The sequence below is a fragment of the Cetorhinus maximus genome, chromosome 18 (assembly GCF_964194155.1).
Source record: "Cetorhinus maximus chromosome 18, sCetMax3.hap1.1, whole genome shotgun sequence".
Lineage (NCBI taxonomy): Eukaryota > Metazoa > Chordata > Chondrichthyes > Lamniformes > Cetorhinidae > Cetorhinus > Cetorhinus maximus.
The window spans coordinates 32,076,525-32,099,345 of NC_135896.1; the positions used below are offsets into that span (position 1 = coordinate 32,076,525).

The 22,821-nt window shown below is 45.2% G+C and overlaps 1 protein-coding gene and 1 long non-coding RNA gene across 3 annotated transcripts in view; one reads left to right on the plus strand and one right to left on the minus strand.

Annotated features, from left to right (window-relative positions):
- Positions 1 to 22,821, minus strand: part of mdga2a (MAM domain containing glycosylphosphatidylinositol anchor 2a) — a 918,070-nt gene that overhangs the window by 695,045 nt on the left and 200,204 nt on the right. The window lies entirely within an intron of this gene.
- On the plus strand, positions 3,360 to 3,992 carry LOC144693472 (uncharacterized). The gene is made up of 3 exons (XR_013579544.1): positions 3,360 to 3,475; positions 3,645 to 3,760; positions 3,863 to 3,992. It is a non-coding gene; the product is annotated as an uncharacterized LOC144693472 (long non-coding RNA).

A 22,821-nucleotide genomic window follows, 5' to 3' on the forward strand; every position in this document is an offset into this window, starting at 1 on the left:
TTTCCTTGCATTTCCTTGCAAAAGGCTCTTAAGGAGGTTGAGCTCCATTGCTGCTTATCTACAATGTTGTAAGACATTGGTGAAAAGACGGGGAGTAACCAACTGAATTCTTTTTTAAATTCTCTTCTCTATACCTTAGCAGCTGCCAAGATCTTCCAGCAGGTTTCGAGGTCTTGGAACAATTTGGATCCCACCCAGGTATTTATCCCTCGCTACATGGCTCTGCGCACCTCCCCCGCTCCTGATGATACTTAGCATAGTGAGCAAAAGGACAGGAGGAGATTACACAAAAGAAAAAGAACTATAATTCTTCATCTAGTTTAATAAGAAATAATGAATGGAAGTTGAACAAAAGGGAATCAATGTGACTGATTATTATTTGCATTGTAGCATTCTTTCAAAAAAATCCATGTTATATGTCTTAGCTGAATACTACATGTAGAGTTCATGCAGGAAGCTATGGGGTCACCTAAATCTGAAAATTTGATGTATTCATAGAAGGGTAGATGTTCAATGCATTGCCTTTAACTGTCACTTGACATCATACCCACACCGCCTTTACAACACAAAGAAACTATTAATTCAACTCATGTAGGCTGTAGCTAATGACAGAGCCACGTCAATGTGGAGTGGGCAAGATAATGACAGTTGTAACAGGAGTTCACAGAACCACAGAATTGTTATGGTGTAGAAGGAGGCCATTCAGCACATCGGGTCTGGACCGGCATGTGGAGTTTCCACCAGGTTGAGATGATCTTTTTCAGCCAAACTCACCAACACCAGCAAAGCCAGCACAAAAGATCAAGGAATTTCAAACGTAAATTATATCCAATGCAAATTTCCAAAACCTACTTGGTTAAAAACCATGCTCTAGAGGTTGGCCCAGCACACAAAGCTGGCCACAACTCTAGCACGAATTCCCACAACTGTGAGTTCCCACTAATTGCATCTGTGTCTGGGCCTTCGAAGATGTTCTTCAAATTAAGTTATGTTTTTTAGGCACAAGGATGCTACTAGGCATCTGTTAGAAGTTTTTATTTAGTAAGGAACTGATTATTGTACATCAATGAAATGAGTAAATGGTTCTGTATAGTTTTTTTTAAGTGATTATCATTGTTTAAAACTGGATTACTTAGAGATGGTGGGCTAGGCACTCTGTTTAGGAATGCTAAATTTGTGATAAACCCATTTTTAGATATAGTAACCAAACTGCGCTAGGTTGCAAGTCTTAAATACATCAAGGACTAATGTTTTTAATGCAAATTATTTTTGTGGAAGCAAGTTCCAAAATGCTGATCGCATGGAAGATTTCACGTTCAACAATATGCAAATGCATTTGAGCAGAAACATAAGCAAACAAAAATTTCTGAAAACTAATGCAATTTTGGGCATAATTTTCCCTTGGATTGCCAATTGCACCCAAAGCAGAAACTCTTGCCATCATGTTTAATTGGCCTGGATCCAATTCTGTATTGGTTCATCTCAGTGTCTATTAACTCTTGGAGGATTAAATGTGCACTTCAAAATTTTTTCAAAATGTTCCATCATAGAACATCCTAGATTAGAGGAGTGTATAAATTATTAATATGTCTCTTAAACCCAAGCTTTGAGCCTCTGTTAAGATCAGATGTTCAATTTTGGAACTCAAGATAAATTAGATTGCTATCCAAATACTCTCAATTTCAATGCCTACAATATATGCAGGAAATATAGTCAGTATTTATGTTATATTTTTCTGGGATGCAAGATAAGATGCTGACAGTGGCTCATTTGGTCATCTTACAATTACCAACCCAAACCTATTTCAAGAAATATTATGTCAATCACTTGAACAAAATGCAAAATGTTTGAAAAAACAAAAGGACAAAGAGGTGTTGAAGGTGGTGATATTATCTAAGGAATGTGCTAATTAAGGGTAGAAAGCAGGACAAGCAAGGTACAGATCGCCCTAGTGGGGGTGGGGTGGGGTGAAGGGAAGGGATCAAAATAGACTAAAAGACCTTCAACACCTCTTTGTCCTTTTGTCTATGACATCTTTTGGCTATCTCCACCTATCACCAGTCCTCTATCCAGCTCTACCTGTCCCACCCGCCCTTAAACCAGCTTATATTTCACCTCTTTTCTACTTTTACTTAGTTCTGTTGAAGAGTCATACGGACTCGAAATGTTAACTGTGTTCCTCTCTGCAGATGCTGCCAGACCTGCTGAGTTTTTCCAGCTATTTTTAGTTTTGTTTTGGATTTCCAGCATCAGCAGTTTTTTGCTTTTATCAGAGTGAGAAGGAAGGTTGCTTTGTCACGTAGGTGCACATTTTTACCTTATGCAATTAAAAAAAAACTAGGAGTTGATTCTACAGCTAGTTCAAAAGCATCATATGTAAAAATATAATTAGACCCCTCCACCATGAGAGCTTTTTAGCTGCCATCTTGAAAACGCCCCGAAGGTTCAGCAATCTGTTTGCGGTTCCAAAGATGAATCGTTTTCACTGTTGGTCACGGTGGTAGCAAAAGATTTTATCACCATAATGGGAGGTTTTCAAAAACCACACATTTTAATTTAATTTAGTTTCACAGTTTGATCAGAAGTATTCTAAATTTTGATTGAAAATCAGTTCTGCTTTAGATTTTAAATTTTCTCCAGTCAAACTTTCTGATACCTTATGTTGGAAATAAATGTGCTTCTTATTGTTCAATAGAGAACACTGCTCCTTAGATAAGCTTAGCAATGTGAAATGAATTTGGTGTGATATTCTCTGTGAATACCTAATTTAAAAACGCATTCAAAGGAACTTCTCGTGCCCAAATAAATAGTAGCTCTATTTTGTTTGCTCATGGTTTCTGTTGCTTTGTTTATAGCTAAGGAAGTTGTAATCTTTAGAAATCATGAACACATTTGCAACACTTTTTTCACTTGGGGTGAGAAGTCTAGGACAAAATACTTTGAATTAAGTTATTATATACTGGAACAAAAACAGAATTACCTGGAAAAACTCAGCAGGTCTTTGAATCAAGTTATTATATACTGGAGGTTGATCAGGGGTTGAAATGCATCAATGGTTCCAATAGCAATGGTGTGAATACATTTACTTCACTGATTTGGAGGTCACATGTTCAAAATATTCATTCACTGTCTGAACTGCATTTTTGCCCTGTCCGAGTAGAAAAAAGATCCAAAGAGGGCGTTCCAGCAGTTTGACCTGAAGTTAAATCAATTTTACTGATAGCTCTGCTAATGTATTATCAAATATGTTCAATAGACAGCCAATGACCTTCATCAGCCCCTATCAGCACCCTGTGGATACATCTTGCCATAAGAATAGAGAAGTATTGACTGTCTCGCCAATGCTTCATGTAGAGAATGCTGATCCAATCGGTTGGACACCAAATAGAACAATAGTCGGTTACGAGGAATTGTGCAGCTTTTACTCAGCTGCAGAAAACGACCAACCAGCAGAAACCCAAAACAAACGCAAAAGGTGGGAAAATGCACCAAAGTAGGGAAAATTTTCATTCCCAGTCCTTTAGAGTGAATCTTTCCATTTTTATTTTGAACTATTTGTACTTTAAATTATTTTCTTGGATGTATTATGCAGAAAAGAGTGCTTGTTTTTGTAAATGTTTCTTCATAGACTTGTAATTTTGCAGCTGGTCTCTTGCGTCATGCCTAATGGCCTAATGGCCTACTGAATTGGAGATGTGACTCCCTCATAGGTCACTTTAGGTCACTTACCTGTCACAATTCCCAGACAGGTATCTATCAGGTAAGTTTACTTGCCTTCAATCTGTTTCCAGTTTCAATTAAGAAACCTGATTGGCACCAAAACTGGTCTTGTACTCCTTGTCAATTTTATTACTTTCCACAGAACTCCTTGCCTTCAAATTGATTGACTCAAAAAAATCAAATAGTTGGTGAATGAACTATGCCTTATCTTCAGTGCTGAGAAGATTGAGTAGGCAACTTTCAAGAAAGCTCCATTAAAATTCAAGTTCTCTTCAGATGTAAGTATTGAACCTATTTTGCTTCATATTTGACTGTATGATAGCAAACAAGTGTTAAAACAAGTGCTGGAAGAACAGAGAACTATCCTTAAAATAGATAGATGCAGAAAGTACAACTCAAAGGGCTGAAGGCTTCCACCAATGATGAGGCAAAGGGAGGAGAGACGAAGCAGAAGACTGACTTCAGAGAAACAAGTGGAGATATAAGGCTGGAGGAGATTGCACATGATACAAGACTTAAATGATCCATAGATAAGGAAATGCATTTGATATTAATGTATATGGGGATTGGGCAGGCCACGGGGAACCATTGCCCCTCATTGAGCAGGGATGAGACAGATGAGCAGAAGTTAGTGTGGTCTAGGATATAGGCAAGTTGGTTAGGTTGGGGTTTATGGACAGCAGATGATGGGATGTCAGCAAGAGCAATATTAAGAGTAGTTGATACTGACGACAGCGAAATCACATATAAAGGTGCAAGCAGCAGAAATGTATGGTTAAGGGACGAGGCTGGTATTCATGTTGAAACGAATGAAGGTTGTGTATATCGTTAACTTACCACATAAGCCTGTGCAGCTACTTATATAGAGAACCATTTACGAGGCATCAGTTTTTCAGGGGCTAGAACAGCTTTTGAAGCTTTTGTTTATTTTCTGGGCTGGCATGTCTGAATCCTACTGCACAATTTGGCCTCAAGGATAAAGCTTCTCCAAAGGAAGGGATGGAAACCAAAATTATCAACCCTGGATGGGAATACAATAAGACAGGAGGAGTGTTACAGGATTGGTGGCAGCCTTCTGCCTTGTAAGATGATGATTTGCACTGTGGTGATTAACTCTGTGTTAAATATCATGTGGTGTGGCTCAGGACCCCTGCTCTGGCAAGGCAGTCTCTACTGCTGAGAGGCTGCACAATTTGCTGGCATCTGCTTTCTCTGGGCCCTCTTCTCAGCCATCCGCAGTTTCCGTGTCTGCTTGCTTCTTCCAATGCCCTTATAGACAGTGAGCCTCCAGAGGCCATCAGCAACTGTCTTCCAGTTGTCAGTGTTAGTTCCTGCCATCTTCATATCTCACTTTCAGGTGCCCTTGTAGTGGAGCAATGGGCACCCAGGAGTTTGTGACCCAGTGGCCAGTTCAGTACACAGAGGTATACATGTTTGGGTATACGGCCTTCATCCATGGCTGAGTCAGTGCAGGCATTGTTGGCTTAGCAATGAGTGTATGCTGATGGAATTTATACACTCCAGGACCTCTGAATTGGTGACCTTGTGCCAAGAGATGGCGGGAATTACATAAACAAATGCCATCAAAAGCTAAAATGTTACATGTCAATTGAAGAGATAAGATTAAGAAATTCTTCACCATTTCATTGCAATTGTTCAGGGGTGCTTACCTCAAAACATAGAGATAAATTGAAGGTTTGTAATATAACAAACTTTTAAAAACATAGGCCAGCTAGATATTGTTAGCAGGCGCCTTCCCAGCTGAATAGTTTGAGTCATATAGGTCAGAAAGTTTCTAAATTTGATCTCTGGGACTTGAGTTTCACCATGGAGGCAGGAAGTTCGAATGTGGAAATTTCCTGGCTCGGCAGACCTATCTCCATAGAATCAACCCCAGTGCACATGATTTTCGCTCCGGGGGACAGGACCGTGGTCGAGTCAGACCTGCCCCCTCCAGGAGCAGTTCGGAGGCAGGCATGGAGGTGGGTGAGTGCTGAGGCAGGCTGGTTATAATCATGATGGGGCGAGAGTTAGAGGGCCTAAAAGCCTTTTATAAAACTGAGCCGAAGTCTCAGAGAACAGAGGTGGGCCTTATAACCAGTCCGCCTCTGTTCTCTGAGACATCGGCCCAGTTTTATAAAAGGCTGTTAGACCTGCTAACCTCACCCCTCCATCCACCCTCATGGCCCCCCTAATTTCAAATGCCACCTCCATCCACCTCCACCTCCGTAGATACTCACCCAGTAGCCACTATGAGCTGACCTCAGGAGCCAGGTGTAGATGAAAACAAATTAAATTTCTAACAATCTAAGAGAGCTCACTCATACACAATTGATACAGAAAAAAAGTCGCATCTATGAAACCCATTCAAAGGTATTAAATTCTCTCAAGTGGTCAATCTGTTACAAATACAAACTTCTATCAGTAACCACATCATAGACAGCTAATCCTTTAATAGCCTCTTTAAACTGTCGATCAAAATGTGAACTCAGCGTTCCCTGCTGGGAGATGTGATTTTGGAGCATTTGAAACTCAGCCAAGCATTCATAGTGGACTCAGCTGCAATAACAACCCTGGGAAATGTCAAGAAAGAAGTCTATAAAAACTGCAGGAACAGATAGTAATGATTATTTTCTAAGCTTCACTAGATGTCTGTCAATGAATGTGCTCCAGCAGCGTGTTTTTATTTTTATACTCTAACTGACAGCTGTAGCTTGGTATTTTTCATGTTTAAAAGGCTGGGGATTTAAATAACTTCAGATCATGATGACATTTAACAGACATTTCTGCCCTTCAGTAGTGTTTACATCTCTTTCATCAATTCGTGACTGCCACACTAGAGGTTAAGGCCCTTGGTACAGGGAAAATTGGTCTGTTTGAGCTCAGTACCAATTTCAAATGGCGCTTCTGAGTTTGTGTTGCCCATCTATGTGATTCACGCCCTGCCACTTTTTCCCTGCCAGCCAAAATGGGATCTGCCAGAAATGAGGGCAGAACTTTTGTATTCAGGATCTGTCCACCATTTTTAGAGTCAGCCCAACTCCATAAAAAAACAACCCCTGGTCTATCCTGGGTTATCTGGTCTGTGTCAAGGCTGCAGAAGGGATGTTCTAATCATCTTGGTATTCAAGGATTGAGGAGGGCTGATTAGGCAAGATTCCTATTCTAGATCACAATCCAGCAACAACTGAAATGAATAATTGACACTTGGAAATGGCAGTAGAAGGTATCAATGCCTTCAACAGCAACTCCATGAATAAACTTAGCACTATCAGTGTGAGTTGCTTGACCGAAGGTCAGCAAGATGACAGCTCCCATTAACATGGCTTTCAACAGCACAATGTAATTCTTCAAATTTTCAAAGTGGGTCACTTCCAAAATTTATGAAATAAACTTGACAGTCGGCTACAGCTGTTTACATGATCTCACACTTCCAACTTGCTGCTCTGAGAATTTACAATTAAATCACCACAGTGAAATTATCCATTACCATCCATTATTTACAAACTAATTCTGTTAAAGTCTGGAAAGGCATTAAAAAATTCTGCTAATTTTGACTAGTCAGCTATAATCAGATTTGATATGCTACTTAGTGCCTTGTGAAAATCACAGCTATATCCATGCCAATAGTATTTTTCAATGAAGTAAAGTTGGTTTCTGTGTCTCTGCGTCCATATTTAACAATTACTTTCTTAACCCTGTATTTTCATTAAAAATTAAAAATACAAGGCTTTTGACTGGATGCAAACCACGAGAAACCCATAAAAGAGTTACTGGCCTCAGTATTTGGAGGTGGGAGGTTGTGTTTAAAATGCCAAGATTTAGCAACCCAATGCCAATTTTAGCCACTGTAATAGTTACAGCAGTGATTCAGGCCACAGGTGAGGCTCCAACGAAAAGCAGGCAGAGTGCAGTTAATATGGAAAAGTCTGGGCTCGATTCCCCATTACCACAGGAGAGCCCCATGCTGTCTGCTGCCTGACAGCAGCAACAGCAGGGCTGGAGGAACCAACAGACCTGCAAAAGACACAGGCAAATTGAGAAGCACCTCCTGTTTTTCAGTATCTTCTGAGCTAGGAGGGGCACATGTGTTCCAACTTGACCTCACAGGAAGCTTTCAGCCTCCAAGTTCCTGATCGCAGCCAAATCACTTATCCCTCCCAAGTCAAGCCCAGTTGATTCCAATCTCTCATTCCTCCTCCTTCTGATCTTGACCCTGACCTCTCATGCATCCCTGACCCCGATCTTAACTCTGACCTCCACTCCCCCAATCTTGGCCTCAACCCCTCATGCCTCCCCGATTACTAACAGTCAGGGACCATTCTCACGGGTTTCTGGCTACACTTTCCTGGTACCAATTACTACTGCAGGCAGCCCATTTGCCCAGATATCAGGCAGGAGTCTGCACTGACTTCTTAACGAAGGCCCTTCAGGGTTCAGGGTTCTTTGTTCACTTACAGAGTTACCCCCATCCTTCCTGCTTCCACATTAGCAGTAGGGTCACCATCGTCTCACAACCTTTCTTGCATTGCAGGGCTTCAATGTCTGTGTGGCCAAATTTTCAATTCTTCAGTACTAATTGAAGGTGGTGGCTCACCACTATCTTCTCAAGGGCAATTAGGGATGGCCAATAAATGCTGGCCTAGTCAGTGATGTCCCCAACCCGTGAAAGAATTTTTAAAAATGCCTTTTCCTCCATTTACACACTGAACCAATACTACACCCATTGCTCCTCTTTCCTGCTCTTTCCAAGCCCACAAAGCACCACACTGCACACCCTTCCTCCTCTTTTTAAAAATTAAAACTCATTATTCTATTGTCTATTGTTACTGAACATTCCCAGAACCACAAAGCTGTGGATCTTTTTCTTACCTCCTTCAGTTTTCCCATTTATAGGTTCTCAAGACCCGACATAAATGCTCCTCCCAGCTTTACTTCATCCCTACTTTTATTTTTACCAAGATTTGTGGCATACTACATTATGGCTCCTAGGGCAGAAATTTTACCTCATCAGGCGGGTGGGCCCGGGAGCAACCACAAAACTGACCACCGACCACAATCGGGCCCCAGCCGCGATTTCACGCTGGCTGGCTAATTAACGGCTAGCCAGTGTAAAAGGGGCGCTGAGAGCCTCAGCGCTGCCGGGGTGGGGGCAGGAGGAGGGCGAGCGCTGAAGTCTGCAGTGAAAGCTCCCTGAAGGCACAGAGCTGCCTCAGGGAGCTGAAGAATTTTAACATCACAAATAAATCACAGAATCACAGTGCAGAAGAGGCTCTTCGGCCCATCGAGTCTGCACCGACACGTGAGAAACACCTGACCTACCTACCTAATCCCATTTACCAGCACTTGGCCCATAGCCTTGGATGTTATGATGTGCCAAGTGCTCATCCAGGTGCTTTTTAAAGGATGTGAGGCAACCCGCCTCCACCACCCTTCCAGGCAGTACATTCTAGACCGTCACCACATCCCCCCTAAACCTCCTGCCCCTCACCTTGAACTTATGCCCCCTTGTGACTGACCCTTCAACTAAGGGGAACAGCTGCTCCCTATCCACCCTGTCCATGCCCCTCATAACCTTGTACACCTCGATCAGGTCGCCCCCTCAGTCTTCTCTGCTCCAGCGAAAACAACCCAAGTCTATCTAACCTCTCTTCATGACTTAAATGTTTCACCCCAGGCAACATCCTGGTGAATCTCCTCTGCACCCCCTCCAGTGCAATCACATCCTTCCTATAAATTCCTAAAAATAAGGAAAACATGTCCCCACTTGTGACTCTGTCAGGGACATGTGAAATATGAGTTTTAAAAATTTTAATAGGTTTTTTAGTCACTGTTCCGCCCGTGGATGAGGTTTCATTAAAAATGCAAAGGCCGCCTGGCCTATTCGCCCACCCACCAACTGAATGGTTGGACAGGCAGCCAGAAATTCAATTTAATTAATTGATTAAGGGCCTTAATAAGCCTCTTAATTGTCAGCGGGCGCGCTGCCGCCTCTCGTGCGTCCGGCGACCGAAAGATCGCGAGCATGAACAATGATGTCGGGACGCTCACCCTGCGTCATCACGATGATGTCGGGATGCTCACCCTGCGTCATCACGCACTATTTCACTCCCGTTCGGGTCAGGCACGCGCCTGTACACAGGACAAAAGATTCTGCCCCTTGTGTTGCATTTAAATGTTTCAGTTTATAACAAAAAAATGGATATATTTGTTAAAATGTGAATGTTTTTGTGCTAATTCAACATCTGATATTCATGACAGCTGCTGCAATGATGTTCCAACTCACCATAGTGCCAGTTTGGGTTGACAATTGAAGAATTCCACCAACCTTAACTAACTGATTGAGTCACCATTCCACCCATCTACAGGCCTCATCCTTACAACTTGAAGGTACAGTTCCACACTCGAGAGGTGCTTCAGCATGAGGACTGAAGTCTGATATGGTTAAGGAAATCGTCTAAATAGTCACCATCAGAACCAAGTCTATGGAAACAGTAGATCACAGACACAGTCTAGTTACTTAACATTTTTCAAGTAGTCAGCTTCAAAAAACATCCCAGAACAAGCCCCTATGATCTAAAAGTCCCATAATCAAAATAAATAGTTTCACTATTTTCCAATTCACCTCCAGGCTTTCAGTTCCAAAACCACAAGTTCTACAATTGGCCACGGTTCAGTTGGCAACACTTTTGCCTCTGAGTCACAAGATTTTGGGTTCAAGTGCCACTGGAATCATCCCAGATTTGCGCTACGTGCGGTAGCGGGCAGGTAAAGCGACTGGCGGGTTTTCATGCCGTATCATCCCAAACCCACCACATTATTTATGTGCTCCCGGAAAACATGCCATTTCCGTGGCAGGCGGGCTCTCATTCGCCTGCTTTCCATCACCGCTGCATCACGCTGGGCGCCATATTTAAAGTCCAGCTGCAAGCACACATTTCAGTGCTTCCAGACCACCACTGCTGCAAGGAAGCCATGGCCCTGAAACCGGAGAAGACTGCAGCCCCCAGGTTCAGCAGCGCATCCTTCAAATACCTTTTGGATGCCATGGATAACCACCGGGATGTCCTCTAACCCTGCTCGGGCAGCAACAGCAATAACCCGGCTTGGGAGGTGGTGGCAGCGGTGGTCAGCAGAGGGCAGCCACCCAGTGCCACAAGAGGATGAATGAACTCCTCTGTTTCTCCAGGGTAAGTCACTCCTCTCATCACCCGCAACTCACAGGGCCCTCACTCACTGCCAGTTCAAGGGATATCCCCACTCACTCTTTTACACACACCATCATTGTCTTCATCCCATTCATGGGACCACTCATCATCCACACATGCCAGGCATATTTATCATCTGGCCTGACAGGTGTCCTGCTTACACTTTTTCCATCTATATCCATGCAGGACAAGCTGGCACATGACAAGAGGGACAGGTCACAGGCCGGTGGTGGAATGCCTGAAATCAAGGTCCTCACGGACTTTGAAAACAGAGCCATCCAGCTGGCCAACGAGGGTCTGGATCGGTCCTGTGCTGACACTGAGGTCAGCGCTGCTCTACCAAGTGAGGGTCCAGTAGTGCAATATCCATCAGACAACCATGCTGTGACTGATGTGTCCTGTTTCGCTGGTCACTGCCATGTACTAATTATCTCCCCTTGCTTTCGCAAGCATGTCTGCCAAACAGCTGACAGAGCCAATGACCCAGGGCCTCCAATCAAGACCAAAGAAACCTTTGAAGGAACCTGGAGGCACCCTCCTGAAATCCCATCACAGTGCCCACCCACACCCTCCACTAGCGCAGAGACACACACCTCGGAGGGACCTAGCTTTAGAATAACCCCGGGATCACAATCTGGTGAGCACATTGCACCATCCAATCCACAGCAGGTGGAGACAAGGACTTCCCAGGTTTCTGGCACTCGGAGGACTGCTGAAGGCCAGAACGTTGCTGAGTCCGAGTCAGATGATGAGCCTCTGGACTCGGTCAAGTTGCAGTTGCTGCAGCTGCAAAGGCAAGCTAGGGAACAACAGTAAGGGATGTCCACTGCACTCCTCAAATTGCAAGGCACAATGGAGGATAGCACCAGCATGCCAACGCACCGAGGTCAACACACCCCACCGCCAATCGCCTCAATGACAGGGCTGCTCTTAACCCACACCCCCACCACGAGTCTCCTCAACAGCAGGGCTGCCTTTAACCCTGACCCTCGATGCCCCTGAAGTTTGTCATCCAACAGGCAACCCTGGTGAGCGCTGCACGTTACTGTGTGCTCACCCCCGAGTTCCCCTCAAAGTACAGATCACCAAGTGCATGCCTTTTATGTGCTGTTGTGGAACAGGTCGGTGGGAAAGCACACCAATGTGAACGATCCAGCAGGGGGTGGGCAGATAATTCTGGCGGGCTGGCCTGATAATGATATGCTGATGTATTACAATGAGGCTCCCGACGTTCAATGATGGGAAATATGGCCCGTCGTTGGTGGGCTGTGCGGACGATGGTGAACTGGTTTCCTGCCGTTGTAAAACTAATCACGCCATATTGTCCGCTCATGCCCGACGCCAGCAGACACGGAAAATTCCGACCCTAGGGTTTGAGCACAAGAATCAAAGCTGACATTCCAGTCACTACTGAGGGATTGCTGCACTGTCAGACATGCTGTCTTTTGGATGAGATGTTGAACCAAGGCCCCCATCTACCTGCTGGATATAAACGATGCCTTGAGACTATTTTGAAGAAGAGCAGGGGAGTTTTCCCTGGTGTCCTGGCCAATATTTATCCCTCGATCAACATCACAAAAAAAATGATCTGGCCATAATCACATTGAGGGAGTTTGCTGTGCGCAACTTGGCTACCAAATTTCCTACTTTTCAACAGTGACTACACTTCAGAAATACTCCACTGGCTGCAAAGTATCTGGTTGAAGGCATCCCAGTCATTGTGAAAGATACTACAGAAAAACAAGTAGTTATTTTCTTTTCATTAGAATCCTGTTTTGAAGAAAGAACTTGCATTCATAAAGCACCTTACCATGACATTTCCAATGTGCTTTACACCCAGTGAATTACATTTTAAAGCTCAACCACTATTATGAGGATTAATCTGACTATTAATTTGCACAAAGCAGGTATTTGAATGCAGTGTTTGGCTTTAAAAAGTGAACAACATTACTGCTGAGTATGATGTGTGCCTTGGGCCTCTCAGAGATGCAGAATAAGAGTTTTCGATTTCAGTGTTTGCCAGTGTGCAATTTTCTGTCCATTAAAGTGAATAGGGAAAATGCTCTGCTGACTGCCTTTTATAGAAGATGTGAACAGCCTACACCATTACTGTCTTCCAGTCAGTGATGTGATTTGCCCTGAGCAACCGGTAAAAAGACAATCTCTTGCAACGTATGGTTGCAGAAGAAGAACTCTCTTTCACTACCTGCTCACAAGTGTCGGATCCTGCTCACTTAAGCGGACAGTCTTCAACAAGGCAGCACGCAATCAGCGCTTTACCCAGTCACTGCAAACTCATACTTGGGGCTTGGGTGATGCTCCCAGCAGTGACACAGACAGAAATTAGATTACCAGTGGCAGAAAATTCAAACTGAAATCATTGGAAAGTATATTGGCAGGAATCTCCATTTATTAGCAGAATTCAAATTAACTTTACTGCTCCTGGCAATGTTTGTGCCATCAGTGATTACCAAACGCTTTTAAAAAATGACAGAATTTCCAAGTTAGTTTAATTTGTAACTATTGCCTATAACTGCTGCTCACTCTATTAAATCCCAAAACGTTCAACATTTTTAAATGCTTATTCGACTTATCACAAAATGCCCTGTTCTGTAGATAGGTGTTTACAGCATCAGTATAAACATCTTATAACCTTATGAAACTCTTAAGGGCCTATCTTAACCCTTTCGCTCCACAGGGAATAGGGAACAGAATTGAACTGTTGATCATGGCAGTTGCACACAGTGCTGCACTCTCCAGTAAAACCGGGCAGTAAGTAAGAACAGGGCCAGAAGAGGCATGTTCTCCCAGACCCAGCAAAGAAACCTTGAATCTCCTGGATGCCCTGAGATTGCTTTCACTATCCCAAAACCGCACTCCAGCGGCCTTAGCTTACAATAAGGACTTTGACCCTTGAGCTACAATCTGATATCTCACTCCCGCTCATCGAGCAGCTGGCTATGAGGGAGATAAAATCTTTCTGGGCCTCAGGTGCACCATTGCACCCCCTTGCTCCTCACTGCACACCTCACACACTCTCACCCCGAGTTAAAATGGGGTTTTAGATATGTCAACTGGGTTTATAGCAGAAAACAATTTATTCCTAAAATTCTGTCTAAAAGTTATCGGGTCCTCCAAAATCTTGAGGTACAACCAAGAAATGGGGGGCAGACTTTTCCGGACTTTGAACATTTTTGGACTTCAGGACCATCTTTGGGTGCTGACCCCTGTTTGCAGCAGCAGCGTTTCTGGTTTAACTTCTGCAAGGCAGCCAATTAAAAACCCACCTCTGGGGTCGCCATCTAATTATGGAGGGTGGGCGGCCTGAGGAGGCAGGAGGTCAGTTCAAACCGGCTGTGAGCATTCACTGTGAGTGCATTGAGGATGTTGCTGAAGGTGAGTGCAGGAGAAGTTGGAGGGATGCAATGGACATGCGGTCAGTCTGATTGGAATGGCTTCCACTGCATCACCTCCAGCACTATCCTCACGCAATGGCAAGCCAGTGCCAGGAGAAGACATCCACCTTGCCCTTTTTTTGTCATTAAGGGTTAGGAAGGCTCGAACTCTTGCACTGCTCCAACCTCCTGTTATGCAGCTGCCTCCTTTGAGTAGCCAAGGTATTGACACAGTGACGCTGGGAAAATTGCAACTTTGGTGGAAGATTGCAGTTAATTACCGATTGCTCCACATCGGTTGGCTTCCCACTGCTGCCAGGCAGGTTTGTTGACATCAGATTCGGCCTATCACTGGGGCGAAGCTGGGAACATGTGGAAATTGGCCCAATGCAATTTTCTCTAATTTTGCTCACCCACCCAACCTCTCTCCCACCTCCGAGGGCCTGGTAAATATCCCCCGGCATGGTTTTAAGAAATTACAATGTCTGAAGGTATAAGTAAATGTGAAAATAAAACAAATAGATATGTTGCTTCTTTGTGCCCCAGTTCAATGTTCTTTAAAGAAAACTTCAGAGTAGCAAGAACTTTTCGTAGAAGAAAGTAATTCCATTTAATCTTGGACTGAAAAACAATTTTTTAGGCCTCTGTAATTACATTTCTGCTCAAATTAAAATATGTACTTCTGAATATTTATTTAAATACGTTAGTGCCCTTATAAAGAGTCAGTGAAACTTATTGTCAATTACAACTGCTGGAAGAAAACAGAATCTAATGTTCTAGATTGAATCGAGTCCTAAATTTCCTTTCCAGTTCCCACCCTATAGGTCTGGATGTCTGACCCTAGAGGGTAAACAGGTCTGAAGATTAGCTTCACAGGCTGGCATGCCAGTCCCCCGGCTCCATCCTCCTCCAGGTCATTTTTGCAGAGGCTAAATTGGGGCTGGCAGGGGCACTTGCCCGCACATGACAGGTAGCAATTAGACTCATTAAGGGCCCAATTAAATCCAATTAACAGAGGTCAACTGGGATTTTCCAGTTGGCTTCAGGTTTCCTGTACCTGGGAGGTACCTGGAGGTGGGCACCCGACAGCAGGCCAGGGGACAGCGCTCCAGGCAGACCTAAAGACCCTCCCTGCCTGCCCAGTTGCAAGGCCAGCCATAGGCCATCCTGAGAGGAGCTAATACCCTCCCTCAATGGTGGCCTGGCTGTTTAATCAATTTTTGAATTAAAGGTGTAAAAAAGTTGGAGAGGGGGCGTCACATGTTGAAGCCCCCTCTCTGTTACTTACATTCCATTACAGTCTACTGTTCCTCTGAAGGTGGACGGCCTTTGATTGTCCTTTCAATTTTGAGAGCTCGCTCACTACCCTTAATTGGATAAAGAGTCTGTCTCCTTTCAAGAAGGCGCTCGGTAAAAATTGCAAATAATGATTGTTCTCACCCCCAGAGGGAAAATCCAGTTCATTGGCACGTTTTGTTCTCACTAAGAAGTCCTAGAAATCTTTGATGCAAATACTTGTCTGAGTTAAACAGAAATCACTAAACTCGACAGAGGGTGAGGTAGCAAGCTAATTTCATTCAGACCATCCTAAGCTGCATCCAGTACAAAGGCATGTATGGTTCAATAGCCTCAGAGGTTTCATGTTATATGAATCTGACCCAATTCCTGTGGGACATTTGACAACTCTGTCCCTGAACAGTCACTTGCTAAATATATTGAATTCATTGTTTTAAATGCCATGTCACTTTCTTAGTTCCTAATTTAAAAATAGAAAATCACAGGAACAGTGTTCAATCGCTAACACGAGAGGTTCAATTACAAAAAATAATCAAGGTGTAAATGTTTTTCTAAAATTGAGAAGTCAATGGCCTTACTTGTGCCATTCAGGGAGATAGTATTGATGGGGACAAAGATTTGAGGTACAGCATTTGGTCAAAACCTAGGAGTAGGTGACTTCTAGCTCTCTCAAACTGACGTATGGCCATCTGCTAGAGGAAGAACCAGAAACCAGGTGAAAGGAGTAATTGACCTGAATTGTAGCTTCTCTTTCACAGTTTTTTTAAAAATTGAAAACATTGAATTGTACTCTGTATTAAAACAAGATAAGTAAAGATCTTGCAGGCAACTACCCATCATTTAGGTTCCTAGCCAAGAACTCATACAGCTTCTGAACAAAATCAGGTAATCACCAGTTTCTGTTGCATTGAATCATAAAGTCAGGAGCAGCATCCCATGTAACACACAGGGGTGGTAGGGGAGGTTGGGGGTGTGGGGAACACAGGGGGCAGCCTTATTCAGATCAGGGTGGGACATCCACCCCCATCTGGGAGGGAGTCCCACTCAAGAGAGCTGGAGGCTAATCTGATTGACTGGCAGCTCAGCGTTCTAAGCATCACCAAAATCGAGCAGCGGACACTGCTGGGGTTACAAGCAGTTCCCGGAGAAGATGTTGTCATGAATCCCAGACTTCAGGTTAAGTCCGGATCTTGAAAGGGGCTGCGTGGAAGACCCCGTTGATGGGAGGGGAAAAAGGTCGGGGAAATGTTTTAGAGGCCGGGCTGGAGGGGAGGCTTAAAGAGGGATATGACTTTAGCGGGGAGGTGAGGCAGTGCCTCCAATGGGCATGAGGCCCCCCCCAATGTGAAAACTGCAAGGCTTCTCACCTTTCTTCTGCGTTCCCCGCTGCACAAGTTATAGAGGTGGACCCCCCCCTTTTTGTTGTGGGGTCTTCCGTGGCCATCGGACACACACCCCCCAAGATTGTATCCCCCTTTAAATTCCCTCCCGGACCCTAAAACTCAGCCACCCACCCCGCTCACTCCCTCCCCTCCCTCACTGGGGTGTGCCAGGTGGGCCTGTCCAAAATCCCCGGACATTCCTGAAGTCCAGGATCCATGACACCTCTGGGGACTGCTTATAGATGCATGCAGTGGCCACTACTCGATTCTGGTGCTGCTGGGTCTACTGGGGCTAGAATTCCTTCCACTTGGGATGGATTTCCCACTCTGATCCAATTGAGGCTGCACCCACTGTATTATCACGGCAAGGCAGCTGGGTTTCTGGTCAGTGTGGTGCTGACAGACTTTTCAGTCGGGGCTAGAGTGGGGTGGGGAGGGGTGGTAGGTACTTTGCCAAATATATACTCTTAAAGGCCTCAGGGTCTAAGTGTTGTAAACAGGCATAAACTGAGCTCAATTAGAGAATACGCACATTCTAAGGGAAATTGGAGATTTAGTGCTTCTCGATAGATTTGAGGCTGTTTGTAAATCCTGGGCTTCTTCCAAAGTCAGAGGAAACAAGCAAGGACTGACTGTCTTTCTTATTGTCGCTTGTTTTTTAATGTGATGGATAAATTGTTGTATGTTATGCTTGAAATGTGATGATTAGAATATTTTTTGTGGCAGTGTTCATAGTGAGCAGGAAATTAAGCTCTAGCAAGAGGGGTTTTGTAGGAACGTGATAGTAAGGGAGGGATTTACACATCCAATGAAATGATCAAGAAAGAAATCAGTTGGATAATTGCTCAGTGAGGCCATAAGACCATAAGATGTAGGAGCAGGAGTAGGACATTTGGCCCATCGAGAGGGAGCTGTAATTTGTTTTATTGATTCCTGGAAAGTAAGTAGACACAGGTTTCTCTATTGAGCAGTTGGATATATAGGACTGAATTTTTAAAACTTGATCTGGTCGTAGCAGGAGAGTCCAGCAGTATGTGTGGAATGCAGAAGTTTCAGCAGCATGTTGTACAGTGGCTTTTTAACCCAGTCACTGCATTTGCATTCGATTTTCGGGTTTCCCAATCGGTCGGAGCCAGCAGGCGTGATGATGACCGACTTCAGTCTATTTCAACTCACCTAGTTCAAGGGACCCTGTGAAGATCAGATTTAAAGCATTGTAGAAGTTTTCAGCCAGAGCCAGGACTTGTAGAAATGGAATCACAATGTAGCAAGGCAGCACACCGCTCCAGCGATTCACCTCACTACACGATGTTATGGGCTGTAAGGGTCCACAAGGAGATTCTGTTCTCTGCAGAGGGAAGGAAAATGCCTGCCTCCAAAAGCATGGTTGGAAGTGGATGAGAAGATGAGGTGCCATGGCACTGGACAGAGTGCTGCAAGAGGTTTAATGCCTAATCAGGACAGGAAAGGCAAGTGCCATGGCACATTCAAGTATAGCCTGATGTCTCACACATCCAGAAGTGAGCAACAGCAGATGAAGGAGTCAATGATGCAGTGGAGAGTTCCCAGAGGGCAAAAGATGCTCAAAGCTCTGTTCAGATGAATGCAAATTCTGTGCCTCAGGGGTTATCAATGAAGAGGACTATTCGGGAGCAGAAAGAGAAAATGTGTGTGATTCTGTCATATTTCCAGCTGTGCTGTACAACATTGGAGAGAGATTGGAGTCCATCTCTGGCAGGAGTGTCATGATGCTTCAGTACTTTGCACTGATGGCTACATCCATGGAGAGAGTGACCACCTGCATGGAGTATCAGACACAGTATGCAACCGGGTGCAAGCTGGCCCTGACCAATGGTCTGCACACTTAGTTACTTTAAACAGGACGGCGGAAAGGCTTGCCTTGGTCATTCAGCACCTCACTGAATTGCAGCAAAGTGCTCTCCAGCTCTTGGTGAGCAGAGAAGTACAGGTGGGCCATGAGAGGGAAGATGGAAAAAGAGGAAATATGAAGGGGAAAAGTGCTTATAGTGCTTCATTTCTGACCCTTTGCACTGCACTCCCCATCCCACCTGGTTATCCCAATGACTGAGTGGGGTAGTCTTTGGTGAGGCCCTCCCAAGCTCCAAAACCCAAGAGGACATCAATCAAGAACATCGGAATTGTCAGAACAGGAATATGAGCAGGCAGCCTGCCTCTAGCAGAGCTGAAGCACCATGTGGGAGTAGAAGGAAAAAGAAGAGAAAGGAATTGTAGTTGCTCAGGGATATGCAGCTGGTTACATTTCTGTTTCATTGTTCCACACCTTAAAATTTATTTCACTTCTCCATTGTGCTGTCTTGACCATTTTTGCCTGTGACGTCAAGTGGCCTTCTCCTTTGCGGAGAATGGTATGACACAAGTTGAAGATGAATAATGGGTATCTGAGAAAGGGATGAATTGCTGATCTGTGGGACTGCTTGGTGCTAGAGGTTCAAGGGGAACAGTGAGTTCAGAATTTATGTGCTACTTGGCTGCAGCTGCCTCAGCCTAAGTAAAGTGTACCTGAATCAAGCCTCCCTGGGTCTGCTGGGAGTAATGTGTGTAGCTACACAGGCCCTTGCCACACCATGATCTTCCTCTTCCTCTGTTCCTAAGTGCTCAGCACTTTCCTCCTCCACAGACACCTGTGTTCGCTGCTCTATTAAAGCTCTGGTTGTCAGGCGGCTTCTATTGTATCTTTCCTGGGTCTCATTGACTGGGCTCCTCACAAGAGTCATCAGCCACATCTTCTGAGGTTAGCCCTTAGTCTACAAGGAGCCATCCATTTACTCTGATTCCACGTGTGAGCACCTGAGGGAGACTTGATTGGCTCAGGATGAAAGCAATATGGCAATTTAATTATGCCATGAATCTAATTCTCAGCACATTGTCAGTTTAACGGGAAAAAAAAATTAAAAAAATATTTTCAGCTTGTCAAAAACTTTTGCTGACTTCTCAGTTTTGATTATTTTAATACATTGCAGTTTTCGGTGGAAGCTTAGATAGCCAATTTGTCTGCTTACATCTTGCCCTGTTCAGTTGCAGTTTATGGGCAGAATTCTCGCCTCGGTGGGCAGGCACATGCCCAGCCCGCTCCAGTGTGAAAGGACGCGCGATGACGTTGGGCGAGCGTCCCGCAGTCATGTGATAGTTCAGTCGGCGGACACACGTGAGAATCGGCAGTCTGCCCACCAACAGTTAGAAGGCCTATTAAGGTGATTAAAGTGTTCATTAACTTAAATTTTTCACTGCCTGTCCTTCCTTATAGCTGGCGGGCAGGAGAAAAGGCCTTTGCACTTTTTAGGAAACCTCATCCACGGGGTTTCCAACAGCAAATAAAAATAAAATAAAAATTTTTTACATCTCATTCATAACTTGTCCCTGCTCATGTGACAGTGTCACGTGAGGGGGCATGTTTTTTAACATTTAAGAATCCTTTATTGTTGTTTTTCAGGACTCTACATCTCCCTGAGGCAGCTCTCTGCCTCAGGGAGCTTTTCCAGCGCACACCCGCGCGCATGTGCGAAGTTCCCCGCTCGACCTCCTCCGCCCCTCCCCTCCCCCTCCAGCCCACCACGCAGGCAGCGCTGAGTGTTGCAGCAATGCGTTTCACGCTGTGCGGGTTTGAATTGGCCCGCCAGTGTGAAACTGTAGACCGGCCCCGATCGCAGTCGACTTCCCAAACGTCCATGCCCACCCCTGCCGAGCCCGCCTGACAAGGAAAAAATTCTAGCCCATGAAAATAAAGGGCCTGAAGTACCTGGGAGTAGCAAGCAGCATCAGATGACCGTTCCATGCCCAATTGCTTTCCTCAATTTTGTTCCGATCTTGTCTTGCCCGACCTTCTGACTCAAGCTGGACAAGACCCAGGCAGTTCAGCACACTCCCAGGGCCCAGTGTCGAAGTCCAGCAGAATCAAAGTGAAGGAGGCCACGGCCCCTTTTTTGCTGCGCTAGCAGCCATTAACCAGGTATTTTAAAGGTCCATTGAAATTTAAAGGTCCTTGACAGGCCAGGGAGAAGGCAAGTGCCTAAGATACATAGATAGGATTGGTGGGGCTGGGGGCCTCGGAGGTTGGTTGGTTGGGTGGGGATCGGAGGTTCGGGGGGGTCGGAGGTCAGGGGCTTGGAGGTCAGGGGGTTGGGTCAGGTAGGCGAGCTTGGGTCCATCCTCGGGTGGAGGGGGGTGCCGGATCATGTCGAGTCAGGACTAAGGGGGAGGAGGGGGTTGAGCCTCAGTGGGGAGGGCCTCGGGGTTGGGAGGTGTTGGGCCATGGGTGTGGTGGGGGTAGGAGGCCTCGGGTTGGGTCAGCTCAGTCCTCGGGGGTGTGGTGGGGAAGGTGTTGGGCCTCAGAGGGGGGGTGGCCTTGATGGGGCGGGGAGGGAGTGTCGGGCCCTGGGAGGGGGTCAGGCCCTGGCAGGAGGGAGTTGGGTCTTGGGGGAAAAGGGGGGATGTTGTTGGGCCCCGGGATGAGAGGAGTTGGGCCTCAGGAGGGGGTGTTGGGCCTGGGGGGGGCAGGAAGTGGTGAGTGGAGAGTTTGGGCCTTGGGTCAGGTCCATTCGGGCCTGAAGGAGCTGGGGGTGAGAGTCACACTCCCTGGGGGAGGGAGGTGTTCCATGCAGGTGGGGAGAATCCCATTGGGAGATAGTCATGGGGTGGGTGGAGTCTCCTAGAGGCTCGGTGGTGGCTGGGAGTTCCATGTTGGGGTGGGTGGGGGAGACCCCTGGGGGCTCAAGGGTGTGGGGGGAGTCCAGTGGGGGGGTCAGTCTGGGTCTGTACAATAGTTACCCAGATGTTGGAAGCGGTTTTAATCCTTCTAATATTTTCTGGGTAGCTATTGGTGTAACCTAGTCGGAACCATCTGAAGTTTGCAATTTGAATCACATTTTCAGATGGTTCCCATTGCAGGGCAATTGCCCAGGGGAATTTCGCACTTCTGGGCAATTGCTGTACAAACCTTACTGGGTACGTCCGAAGGGGATTCCCCAGCGCATCTTTGTGGCATCCCCCCCGCCCCCAATTCGACGCTGGGGAGCTCGAAAGTTACGGCCCAATATTTGCGACAATTGGCAACAAATAAGTATTTTACACATTCGCAGTCACATGACAAACACAAGGCTTATGTTGATGGATCGAGACAGGATTTAAAGATTTCTTGGCCTCCCTCCACACATTATCAAAAATAAATTTGCAATTAGTTTCCTTCTCTCTACAAAAGAAAGGCTGTGCAAATTTGACTGTCAAATTCGCAGGACACGGGAAACATCTCAGGGCCAATGTTATTTGTTCCTTCGACTTCTACATCCGCAAAATAAGTACAATGTCAAAGTTCTCACCTGATTGAGTTCAGCCCCTCTTGTGACCTCCCTGTGTATTGAAATGCACAGATTTGCCAACCTCCAGAAAATTTGCTGGTTTCACATCACTTAGAAAATGCTGGAAATGCTCAGCAGGTCTGGCAGCATCTGTGGAGAGAGAACTTGGGGCTGAGTATTTCCAGCATTTTCTGATTTCCAGCACCTGCAGTATTTTGGCCTTTATGTTCACATCGCTTGAATTTGGTCTGAATCCTAGATTTTGGCAGCTTTACAACATTAACCATCGGCTTGCATTAGCAATAATTCTTATCACAGAAGCCAGAAAAGGCAATAGTCCACTGGCACAGCACATGTAACTTTTTTTTGCAAAGCATTGCATATTGTTTTGGAGGACTGCAGGGGCCAATGGGTAACAGCTCTCATTTTTAAATATGGGCATTTTACAGATGAATCAATAATTTCATTTACCTCCCTTCAAAAAATA